Genomic DNA, 13021 nt, shown 5'->3' with positions numbered 1-13021 from the left:
ATCAATCAATCAATCACAAATCTAGTTGTTAGCTCTAAATTCACCTCTTTGGAGGATTTCATATAAATAAAATATTTCATGGCAGTCTTCTTTCACTTAGCATACTACTGTCAGTTGCAACACTGTCCATCTCTTTTTAAAATCATGTTTGGCATATTTAGTAAACACAGACACAAATATCTAACTATCTAACTAAGAACATTTATAAAACAATAAAATGATAGTATTTAAGATCTGATTACACATTCTCTCACACCCGCGTGCACATCATACATAAGCATAGACTCCTAAATTCATGTCAGAATCAAACATAACAGGCTGGTCATGAATATTTCTTTAGGAATCTGGTTAGTTTTGTGGAGACTTATGGATCATCCTTATGAATTTGAACTATGACCTTAAATTGATTTTAAACGTGGTTTACATATCCTTAAAGAACCCTTTTCATAGAAAACTTCCAATATTTGAATATATTCTACTGAAGCTATAGAGCATTTCACAGACACATAATATGGTGAAGACAAAATATATATGTACAGTAGAGCACCCAACACTTACAGACACTTACATTTTTCCTCTAAAAGTAATGAGTGCCGATGTGTCATGTAAACCACATGGAAATGATTCATTATGTTATTCCTACCTCAGCACTTGTGCCACCTGTTGAGTCCTACTGAAAACTAAATGGTACTTAAAAGACTATTGTTGATTACTTATATATTTAACACCTGGGAAAACACTTTAATTGTATTAACAGTAACATTAGTGACCTTTATTGTGTTTACATAATGGTTTAATGTTGACTACCTATGTCTTTACCTTCGGAAGAGCGACTGGTTTGCAGTAACATTTGGTTGTTTACTGAAAGGTTAGTGGTTCAAGTCCACCCAGAGATGCCTGAGGAGCAAATCCTGTCAATCTGCTTGCAAAAAGGTCACAGCCACTGCAAAATCTATGAAGTGCATTTCTATTGTGACACAGGTGCGGTCACCATGAGTCAGGATCAGCTCACAAAGTTTTTTGTTGTACTAGTTGTTTTCATTCTATAAAAGACAATTCCGTTGATGGGAGTGTTATTTTATGTTTGCGGTAAAAAAGTTGAAATATTTAGACATTCCACAATAATTGCCTCATGAAACTTGCTTATCATTGCTCTGATCAGATGGTGGCGGGCAATCAGAAAAATCATGTCTGGGGCCTTAAAGGATCTTCTTAAAACAAGCAGCCATCCAAGTGAAGCATCAACTAAGTCCACAGTGGGCTGTGTTATCAAAGGACTGTAAATAATAAAATCCAAATCTGAAGGAGGAACGGTATTAATGCTTAAATTGTGAACACCTGGTTTACAAAAGGCACTGACTGGAAACCCAAAATCCATTTGCAGAGTGTAAGCCTTCAGTGAATCCCCTCTGACCACAGTCTTGCTATCTTCCAGAGAGCATTGTCAAGTCAATTATGACTGATGTCTTTAGGTTAAAGTGTAATCCCTTATCATTTGATCTTCCCTTAGACCTTTCCATTGCTAATATGTTTATGCTCCTTTTTTCACTGAGGTTTTTTTCTATGTTTTCTTTGTTCATTATTTTGGGGTTTTGTTTGTTTGCTTCTTATTGTTTTGTATGACTTTCTGTGTATGAAATGCAGGATATGTAAAGCTATAGAGACAGTAACTGGATTAATAATTACCAGGGGACATGACATAGGAAGTGGAGGGGGAAATGGGGAGCTAAGAACGATGAATATGAGAAAGAAAAAGTGTTCTGAAATTGATTATAGTGATGATTGCACAAATTTTCTTAGTAGGATGGAGTTATTCAATTGTATGATATGTGGATTATATACCAAGAAAAATTTCTTTAAAGATCATTGCTCTGGTTTAGCAGACATTCCAACTTATATTAGGCTCTGAGGCTTAAAAAAAGTTTGACATAATATAGTTCTCAAAGACAATTATCGACATCCTACTTTGGTTAAGTAATGCTTGGCACTTAAAGCTCATGAGCAACTAAGCTGCAACTCTTGAACTCTGGAGGAACAAAGAGCGATGAGAATCGAAGACACACTGCCATGCAGTTAATCATTCAGTATGACTCTTCTCATAGCCTTTGTTCCTCCGATCAAATGACCTTAGTTTTCCTGATGGGCCTGGGTAAGAAGGGGGCAGAAGAGACTATATATGATTCATTTTTGAGTGATTGGTAACAGATAATTTTGCTTGCCATCCTACTGGGTATAAAGTGAGCAATCACAGCAACAGCCAGGAAAGAGTTTACTACCAGCAAGAAAGAAGAGCCAGGGATAAAGCGTGTCCTTTGGACCTCAGATCACTATGAATTTAACCTCCTTAATCTAAGAGACACATTGGTGGGTTTCCCGGCCTACAGAGCTGAGTGCAAGTTGGTTTGTGGAGTGTGGTGGATCTGGAGAGTTACGTAATTCAGAGAGCTAGGCTTGTTGACCATGGAACTGGAGCTGAGTGCCTTCAGGTTGCGGCTTATGGCAGAATAGCAAACCCATTGGGAATTTATCAGCAGCCCTAAATGAGCTTTGTAACATTACCTGAGAGGGCAGAGGCCAGGCCAGGCCAGGCCATGCAGCCGAGGCCTCTAGAGAGGCCTGCCTACAGGTAAGGCAAATAAGAAACTCTCCTGACTGAACAACTGTGTTCTGAGCATTCCTCGCCTGAGTTGGATCCTGTTAAATTCCCTATTAAAACCCCATAATTATAAGTATCTGTGGGTTTTGTATGGTAACTACAATGAATTAGTGGGCCCAGCCACAGAAGTAGAGTACCTTGGAATGAATGGTTGGTGTCAGAATAGAGTAAGAAGGGATGGAGGGTAGAGGCATGCCTGACCTTTACCTTGTAGCAATTAGCCTTGGGTTCTGGAAGGGGTCAGATGCCACACCATGCCATTTCATTGCTTTCTACACTTGGAAGCATTTAGCCCAATGGACCACGCCAACATCAGCCTCCACAATCCTGAGACCTGAAGAACTCCATACTGCCTGCCTATAACTACTAAGTATTTTGAAAGGAAACATTAGAACAAATAAAATGGGGAGGCAGGGCGCGAGATGTGTGTGTGTGTGTGTGTGTGTGTGTGTGTGTGTTTGTGTGTGAGCAAAACTCAAAATCATAAAGAAAACCAGGCTTACTGGCCAGATAGAGACTGGTGCAACCCCCAAGAGTATAGCCCTTAGTCACCCTTCAGGTCTGGAACTAAACTCACCTCCGTAGGTCCGTTTTCAGCCTACCAATAGATCTAAAAAAGGATCAAAAGTACTAGAAAGGTAGCACATCTTAGAATAATCAATCATTTGACATCAAAAGGACAGTACTTACTCAAGGGTATTATTTACCCAAGGTCAAAGTTCAGAGGGTTCTGAGAGAAGAAATATAAACAGGAAACACAGGGAGGAAGTGGGATAAGTGATATGACATTGAGGGATTGTAATGAATGACAAGAAACAAAATGTGTATGAACTGTTGCATGTAAAATTGATTATCTGCTCTATAAACCTTCACCCAACTCATGCTTTATATTTTAAGAATAAAAGAAGCCTTTAAAAAAAACACACTTAATTTTCTTTTCTATAATTATTGGCTTTTAATGTTATCATATAAAGCTGTATTTTTAACAAAATATAAATCACTGGATCAAAGAGCAATAGAAGATCAGTTCAAGAAACTGAGTGCAATATAACATGAACTAGAATTACATTTATACACCGTAAAACAAAATAAAACAAAGCAAACCTCACCAAACCCATTGCCTTGGAGTTGATTCTGACAGATGACCACCCTTTCTGTGCTAGGGTAGAACTCAGGGCTGTAAGGGCTTCTTGGCTATTTTAATGGAAGCAAATCATCAGGTGTTTCTTCTACAGTGCCACTGGGTGGGTTCAAACTGGCAAGCGTTAGGTTAGTAGTCGAGTATAAACCATTTGTGCCATCCAAAGGGCTGGTATAAACCATGCCAAAAGAAAAGCCAGATCCACTGCCTGCACCTCGATTCCAACTCATAGGGACCCTATAGAGTCATCTGTTCTACAGAATTAATTGCTTCTGACATTCAAATCAGCCTCTTTTCAGTCTCTGTTTTTCTTGCACCATGCTGTTTACACCTCAGAGGAAAGATGTGGCTATCAGCTCCCATAGAGATTCACAGCCTCAGAAATCCTATACAGGGTCCCTATGAGTTGAATGGATGGCCACGTCTGCCTTTCCCTGATCATTTGGCTAGCATCTGAGTGTGGGACCACTCTGTGAGCAAAGCTTTATTTAGACGACTTAAATACATTATTTACTATTCAATAGATCCAATTTTTTAAAGTTAACCCTTACATCAATTATAAAATGCCTGTGTGGCAAAGCAACATTCTAATAGACTGTGAAAGGACAGCTTCTAAAAATAGGAAATGGATCCAACAGAAACAGAATGGATCCAACATTTCAGAAAAACACTCAAATTATATGCACAACATAAATTTCCAACTTCACACAGTAGCCTACAGGGTACAGGGGAGTGGGCAATAGGAGAGGAAAAATAAGGGGGTGGGTGGAGGGGAGTTCATGTCATAAGAAAAGGCAGCTTGGACAGAGAGAAAATCTAAAGGGGTAATTGGAGCCGCCTGGGACCTCCAAGGAGGAAAGGAAGAAGAAATGTCTCGCAAATTTTTATGTTATCGATTTTAAGTTATTTATGACAATGGCATGATCGGAAGAAAGGATTATTGATTCACGGAATTTTTGAAAGACCTATTTATAGGCTTTTTTAAACAAGAATAAAACAATAAAATATCCATTACTACCATAAACACTTACCAAACGTCTGTGTGCTGGGTGCTGTAGGAGGTCCTGTGATGATGAGTGAGTGCCTATGAGCAGATGAAAAGGGTCAGAGAGATCATCTGGGCAAGTCCTGTGGTCGAGAAAGGAAATAGTATTGATAGCAAACGTCATGTTATGGATGAGTTCAGACACACAAATGCTGTTGGCATCAAGCTTTGAGTATGAAGTGCCTTTCTTAAAGCAAAACGCTAAATTTGGAAAAGGCCTTTGAGATTATGGGCTACACAAGGTGCCTTAGTTATATCGGATGAGCTATAATTTAGCAAACTTGCAGGGTACCAGGTCACCAAACAAAAATCGCGAGAGTCCTATATACCAGAGATAAGAAATCTGAAAGGGAAATTACAGCTATGATGTAATTTATAATAGCATCTTACAGAATAAAATTCCTAGCAATAAATTTATTGTTTTTCTAGGAATGAATTTAAACAGGAATGTAAAAGATTTATTTAATGAAAAGCATGCGATATTAAGCTGTCAATGCTACTCAAAGCAATCTGTAGGTGCAATATAACTCCAATCAAAAGTCTAACAGCCTTCCTTATAGAAATTGAGAAAACAAATCTCAACATTATATGCAATTGTAAGCAACCCTGAAAAGCTAGATTGTTGTTGAAGGGGAAGGATAAAATTGAAGGACTCATATTTCCCGATTTTAAAATGTGCAACTCAGCCACAGTAATCAAAACAGCCTGATACTAGTATAACAATAGACATAGAGACCCAGGGAACAGAATTGAGAATCCAGAAGTATGCGTATATTTATGGGTATGCTTCCATTCTCCCTCTCAACTTGTTCAACCTACCTGTCTATCTCTGGACCAATATTGCATGATTACATTTTTGATAACATTTGCTTGTTTCCTTTAACTCTTGTTTTCCATCCCTTGTCATCCCCTGCCTTTATCATTTTCCACCAACCTCCTTCTTATTGTATATTGCCTTCCTCTTCACCCAAGTTAACACTTGTCTACTCCGCCCAGACTTCCCTTTCCTCTCCCTCTTAAGAATCATCAAAGAAAAATTCTTTTAGTATGAAAATATTTTCTTGACATTTTATAATAATGGTGTGGTAGTTAAATGATTTTATGTCAGCTTGAAGATGTATAAAAGTGTAGAAGGTGAAGTCCAACCTGTCACTCAGGTCACAGCCTGATGATGCCTCCTTGACGTTGTGGCCTCCTAATAACCAGGGAAAACTAGGAACTGCCCCCCCCCTCTCTCTCTCTCTCTGTAGCTTTGCTTTCCTGCTTGCTAGGACACTGCCACTGACTCTGAGATCTACCATGGTTCCACCAACGTCGATCCACATGACTCTGGACCCACCAGCCTGTGATCTTCCTGCATTCTGCATCATAGCATGTGGCTAGGTACGTCTAAAGAGAGGCATATGGACTAATATCAAACGTATGAAATAACATCAAACTTATGGACTTGAGTTGGCCTGGACTGGGGTGCTACCTTCACAGATAATGACTTCTTGATACAAAGTTCTTTCTTATACAGAGATGAGTGTCACTGAATTTGGTTCTCTAGACAATCAGACCTAACAGAGTGATGTCATACAATATTTACCACAATGTCTTCCAGATTCAAGATGGATCAAAACCTTACATGTAAAACCTGCATCTCAAGAAGAATCAAAGACCTAAGTGTAAAACCTAGATCTATAAAGATCATAAATGAAAATATAGGAACAAACATAAAGGCCCTAAAATATGGAATGAATACACTGTCACACAGCTGAAAACACACAAACAGCTAATGACAAACTCGATGACTTAGGCCTCTTAGAAATTAGACCACTTAGGGCCCTCAAAAAATTTCAGCAAGAGAGAACCCACAGACTGGGGGAAATTTGGCAATAATGTATCGAACTAATTTCCAAAGTTTAAATAAAACTTCAACACCTCAACAAGAAAAAGCCAAAGTATCCAATTGAAAGTGCACACGGAGCATTAACAGATATACTTCGTCAAAGCAGACACTTAGGTGGCCAACAAACATAAAAAGAAAAGCTTGCCACCCTTAGCCATTAGGAAGAAACAAATCAAAACAACAGTGAGACATCTCACCTTATCATAAGAGCTAAGTTAAAAAAGAGAGAGAAGGCTATGGAGGGTGTGAAGAGATCAGAACCCTCATGCGTGGCTGGGAGACTGTTAAATGGTTCAACCACTGTGAAAAGCAGTATATTTCTTCCTCAAAAAGGGGGACATGCCATGTAAAATGTGTCCTGGTTTTTTAAAAAATATTTTCTGCTTTCTTTTAAATTGAGGTTCTTGCATGGTTTACTTGGTTATTGTTGTTAGTTTTCATTTATTAAAGGTTTTTTTTTCTGCCTACGAAATCCAGGACAGGTAGATCTATAGAGACAATAACTGGATGACTGGTTTCTTGGGGGCATGGCAAAAGAGGTTAGGGAGAAATAGGGAGTTACTCACGATGAGTACAAGAGTGAAGAAAATATTCTTTGAACTTTGGAATGATATAAGTATTAACTTCCAATAATAAAAAAAGCATGTTCTAAAACTGATTGTGCTGATAGGACCACTCTTCTTTTTTCCCAATAGAAATACTATAATTTATTCTGTGGTATAAAAAAGGTCATTCTTATGTAATAAAATGTCTTCTTAAGAAGAAATATATTATTTCAGGTCATAAATAACCAGCAAACATACAACTGTTGGCAACTAAAAAACAAAACAGAACAGAACAACATTGATGTTTCCTATCAGTGACGAAAACAAACTGGCTTCGGATCTATTTACAGGATGTTACAGTACTTAGAACACAAAAATTGAGGTATTTGGTTTCTCTAAGAGTAGACGCTGACGTTGTGAAGGCAGATCACCCACACAAATATAAATAAGGGATAGTCTCATGTGTATATGTGTCATCAGGAATGGTAATACTTGTTAGATATGTCACGCATGAAGAGTGGCTACAAAAGAAAAAAAATGGGGACAAGCAAAAAGACACTGGCTCGTGTACAGTCCTTTCCTTCTGCCCCTTTGTGTCAGAGGGATTGATGTACCCACAAGAGATTGGCCCTGAATTCGCTGAGGTCAGTAATTGTCTTGCCTCAAAGTCATCACCCTTGTGACTGTTTAGGAACCCCTTCAGGTGAAATTGAATAAATAGGGGCCAACCCTCCCAAGACCCCTGCCTGGAGTTGGTGCTTTTCTTCCTCTGCCTGGAAGACAGCTGCGTGTCCTGGGATCACCCACTTTAGCAACTGGGAGAGGTCGTGATGGGGCTCTGGAGGTAGCTCAAGGCACTGTTCGTGGAGTGGACAGGGATAGAGATGGGGAAGTTGAAGACAGTGGTGGTGGAGGCAGCTTGGTCGAGCACGGCCATCACAGGGCTCCCAGCCTCAGCCGAGCAGTGTGGGGCCAGGACTTGTGACTCAAATTGCATCAGCTGGCCCATGAAGCTGAAGTTGGGGGAGATGATGCTCCTCCACTGCTTCACAAACTCAAAGACCTCGTCCAGCTTGACTCAGTTAGTCCTCATGAGGTAAGCCAGGCAGATGGTCGCTGACTTTGAAATGCCTGCCTGGCACTGGACAAACACCCTTCCACCAGCGTCCTTGTTGGAATCTAAAGCCGATGGCCTCGATGAGCCAGGAGCTGATGTCTGCCTTCTGGTTGTCCTCTCCCGGGATGCTCTTGTACTGATAGTGACCCTCGTAATGGTTAGGAAAATTGGCGGAGACATTGATCAAGATGGTGATGTCCAAGACATCCAGCATAGGACCAATCTTCTTGATGTGAATATGATATGTCAATCACATGCCAATAAAACTGTTGAAAAAAATAAACTACAAAGAAATTTTAAAAGTTGGACATACAACTAAGTCCACATGAAAGCAGCCACACCAGCCTGTGTAATGCAAGGATTGTAAAGAATAAAATCCAAATCAGAGCTCAAATTGTGAACACTTCGATTTGCAGAAGGTTATTGGTTACAGCAGAAACTCAAAATCCATTTGCAGGGTCCCCACATGGATTAGGCCTCTGGTGAATCGCCTCTGTCCATAGTCCAGACATGTGAAGAGCCTTGATCTCACTCAGAGAGCACTGCAAAAGCAATTATTGCAGATATAGTTAGGTTAAAATGTATCACCTTATGATTTCATTGCCCTTTGACCCATTTTAAAGTTGTTTCCAATTTTTATATTTCTTACTTTCTTTTCCATTGAGGCTTTTCTGTTATGGTTTGTTATTATTGGGTTTTGTTTGTTCGCTTGTTTGAGTTTTGTGTGATTTTCTGTATATGAAATCCAGGATAGGTAAATCTAGAGAGACAGAGTAACTGAAATTCATATTTGCCTAGGGGCATAGTAGGGAAGGTTAGGGGAAATGGAGAGTTAGCAGTGAGAATGAGAAGAAAATGTTCATTTTGGTCATGATTGCACAACTCTTAATGCGATTGGCTACATTGGATGATATGAGAAGTATATGCTAATCAAATTATTTTTAAAACTTTTTGACATAAAAATACCTTGTGTGGTAGATAAGGATTTTGTCAATGAGACCCTTCTAGCTAGGGATGGAGTTAAACCTGTCAATCAAGTTGCAGTCTGATGCCACTTTCTTGTTGTATAAGAGCAAAGCACCTCTCTCTCTCTCTCTCTCTCTCTCTCTCTCTCTCTCTCTCTTTGCCTTTCTCCTTGTTGGGACTTCACTGAGACTCTGAGGCGGCCTCCAGGGATGGCCATCCAACCCTGAAAGCTGTTTATACCCTGTCATACTTCCACTTAACTTTGGATCCATGCAACCCTGCACCCACTGTTTCCCAGTTTTCACCATTTTGTATCACAGGCCTGTGGCTACGTGAGCCTGAAAGGCAATTATGGATTCATATATATGAGTGTCACTGGATTTGTTTCTCTAGAGCAGTGGTTCTCAACCTTCCTAATGACGCAACCCTTTAATACAGTTCCTCATGTTGGGCTGACCCCCCAACCATCAAATTATTTTCGTTGCTACTTCATAACTGTAAGTTTGCTACTGTTATGAATTGGGTGACCCCATGAAAGGGTCATTTGACCCCCAAAGGGATTGCGACCCCCAGGTTGAGAACCGCTGCTCTAGAGAATGCGGCCTAACACACCTTATGACCCAACCATCACCTATTTGGGATATACAGAGAAATAAGAGCCACAACACAAATAGATATGTAAACACTCAATATCCATGATTAACAATTCAAGTTCTCCACAAACTTTTCAAAGTCCCTCGTATAGAACCAAAGACTTAAAAACAGAGGTCAAATATTGCGGCAGTATTCACAGTTTCCAAGTGGTGAAAATATGTTAAATGTCCATGAAAAGATGATCAATCAGATAAACAAAATATGGCACATATAGATAACGGAATACAACTCAGCCAGGAAGAGAAAAAGAAATCTTGAGACATACGTGTTCACATGTCAACAAAATCCCTGCTACAGAGTTAAGAGATCTCAAATATAGTGTGGGTTACTAATCCAGGACAGTTCATTCTCTCAACTTCTGCAAACAGTTCTTGGCTCCATCTAAGATATGGATGTGTGAAGACATTATACTGAGTGAAATAAGTTGAGGACAAAAGGTTAACTCATAGATGACCTCACTGATATAAAAAGAGGAGCCCTGGTGGTGTAGTGGCTACACACGGGCTGAGACCATCATCATAGGCAGTTCCAAACTGTCAGCTGCTTCTTGGGAGAGAGACTGGGCTTTCTACTCCTGTAAACAGTTACACTCTCGGAAACCCACAGGAGGCTCACTGTGACTTAACATTGACTCAATGGCATTGAGTTTGGTTTCATAGATAAACAAAGAAAATTGCAAATACATATGAAAATAGTATTTTGTAATTATTATAGAAGGGGTAAGGGAGAGGTTGTTCTCTGGTGGCATAGGGAGTTACCAGTTGGACTGCTAACTACAAGGTCAGCGGTTCATAAGCCACCAAGCCTCTTCAAGAGAAAGATGATGCTTTCTACGCCTATAAATAGTTACAGTCTCAGAAACCCACACGAGCAGTTCTTCTTTGTTCCCTGTGGTCACCTGAGTCCCCATAGACTGGACAGCATTGAGTTTGGTTTGGTTTTTTGGGAAGTGAGAGGTTAAAACTTATTGTGCTTGAGTGAAATTAATGTCTTCTGGCTCTTTTATCCATCTCTCTATAACTCCCACCAAGTGATTATATTGTTCCTGGTCCATGCAAAGAGGACGTAGAGGACTCTGAACTGGAGATTAATTAGTTCTTTGTATAACAGAGCCATCTCAGGAGCAGGAAGAAAGAGAATTCCCATGACGATCAAATAAGAAAAGCCACCGGTGGAGCCTGTTCAATATTCCTGCCTAACGTGGTGGAAGCAGCAGAGGCCTTGCCACTTGACACCCCAGGCACAGAGTAGAGGAGCTGCAGGTCTGAGACCAGGGACCATGAGACTGAGACAGAGGAGCAGGACCACAGAACAAGGCAGAAGCCAAAAGACCAGATAGCTGGAAGGCTGAGGACCTGAAAGAGATGGCTGCTGACTGAGGAGAGGCACGAATGTGGACTAAAGACTGCATCCTTAATGTTTTATGATCCTAACTTGTGGTAACTCATTAGCTTCCATAATAAATCCCCATAATCATATTTTGATTGTCGCCATTGCAATGGATTATGGAGCCAGAAGAGAAAAAAGTAGCGTGTCATGGGAGGCATCGTTGGTGTCAGAATAGGGTTAAAAAAAATGATGCATGTTGGAGGCATGTCTGACATCTGCTTTGTGGCAATTGGCCTTGGGTGGGTGTGGAGTTAGATTTTTCTTTTAGCCTATTGAACCCAGGGAAAGTGAGAGGTCCATGTCACCTCATTTATGGAGTGCTGAGTTTCAGTTTACTGTGAAGAAAAAAATCACACCAATGAAGGGTAGGTTTTCACGGTTTATTAACACAATTTCTCCCAATCTCTTGTACAGTTCTAGAAAGTTGAATTAGGAAAGCCTGTGTGATACACTCACAACAATGACACACACACACAAGTAGCTGCTGAGAGTGCTTATGTCAAACCAAACTCTCATTGTATTTGGTTCTTTAGTCTGAAGGTTTAGGGACTAGTTTCATGGGTATCCCAGTTAATTTGGTCTAGTAACGTTATTTGATGCTTCTGTTCTACTTCCTACTTTGCTGCTGGTACCTGGGTTCCTAGCCATCAATAATTCGGTACATCTGGTCTCTTTTCAATGGGAGCAACTGAGTCAGAACTGGAAAGTATGACTAATTTCTTCCATGAACAACTGCTTTCTTTACCATGAAACCAAAGGGACTGGATGGTACCAACTACCACTACTGAATATTTTGAGCAAAGATTTTATAGCGAAATCCTGATTAAAAGAGAGACAACAGAACAGAATGTTATGTTCTCATGGAATCGAGAACTTCTAGAGTCATGGAATTTGGGATAAACTCCTGAAGCTATCTATTGTCCTGCCATAATCTTTACACCTAAAACTTTAAACCAATTGCTTCAGACCATGCATGTTGAGTGTAGGAGCCCTGGTGGTGTAGTGGTTACACAATGGATCGCTTAAGCACAAGGTCTGCCCTTGCAACCATCAGTCGCTCTGCAGAAGAAAGATGAGGCTTTCTACTCCCATAAAGAGTTACAGTCTAAGAAACCTACAGGGCCAGGTCAACTCTGCCATATCCCTATCACGATGAGTTGAACCGACTTGATGGCAATGAGTTTCGTTTTTCTTTTTTTGACATCTACCGTATATACTCGTGTATAAGCCGAGTTAAAAACTGGGGTTCCGCTTATACACAGGTCAGTGGTACCCCAGCAAGGTATAACATCTCGCGGGTGATTGCCGTTCCTCCACTGTTCATTCAAAGTCCCGCTGACACTGCAGGGCTTTGAATGTTTGTTTACTCACATCTAACCAATCAGAGCCGTCCTATGACATGGATGGCTCCAATTCGCAGAAGCACCCGTAGTGATTCACTTAAGCCAGCAGCTGAACTTGTAAGGATGTGTCTGTGGCTGCGTTCTGTCTCTCCCCTCTGGTCTCTGGGTTAATTCACATCCTGCATTTCCCACCCTAGGCTTAGACTCGAGTCAATCAGTTTTCCTGTTTCCCAGATAATAATTAGGTACCTCGGCTTATACTTGGGTTGGCTTA

General features: G+C 40.3%; 1 pseudogene; it reads right to left on the bottom strand.

Moving 5' to 3' along the window:
* Positions 1–8086: 8086 nt before the first annotated feature.
* Positions 8087–8609, bottom strand: LOC142434637 (dual specificity protein phosphatase 1 pseudogene; annotated as a pseudogene).
* Positions 8610–13021: the final 4412 nt, after the last annotated feature.

Source organism: Tenrec ecaudatus, chromosome X, assembly GCF_050624435.1.
Source record: "Tenrec ecaudatus isolate mTenEca1 chromosome X, mTenEca1.hap1, whole genome shotgun sequence".
Lineage (NCBI taxonomy): Eukaryota > Metazoa > Chordata > Mammalia > Afrosoricida > Tenrecidae > Tenrec > Tenrec ecaudatus.
The sequence above is the reverse complement of the archived record's forward strand: the minus strand, read 5'-3'. Positions and strand labels throughout refer to the sequence as shown.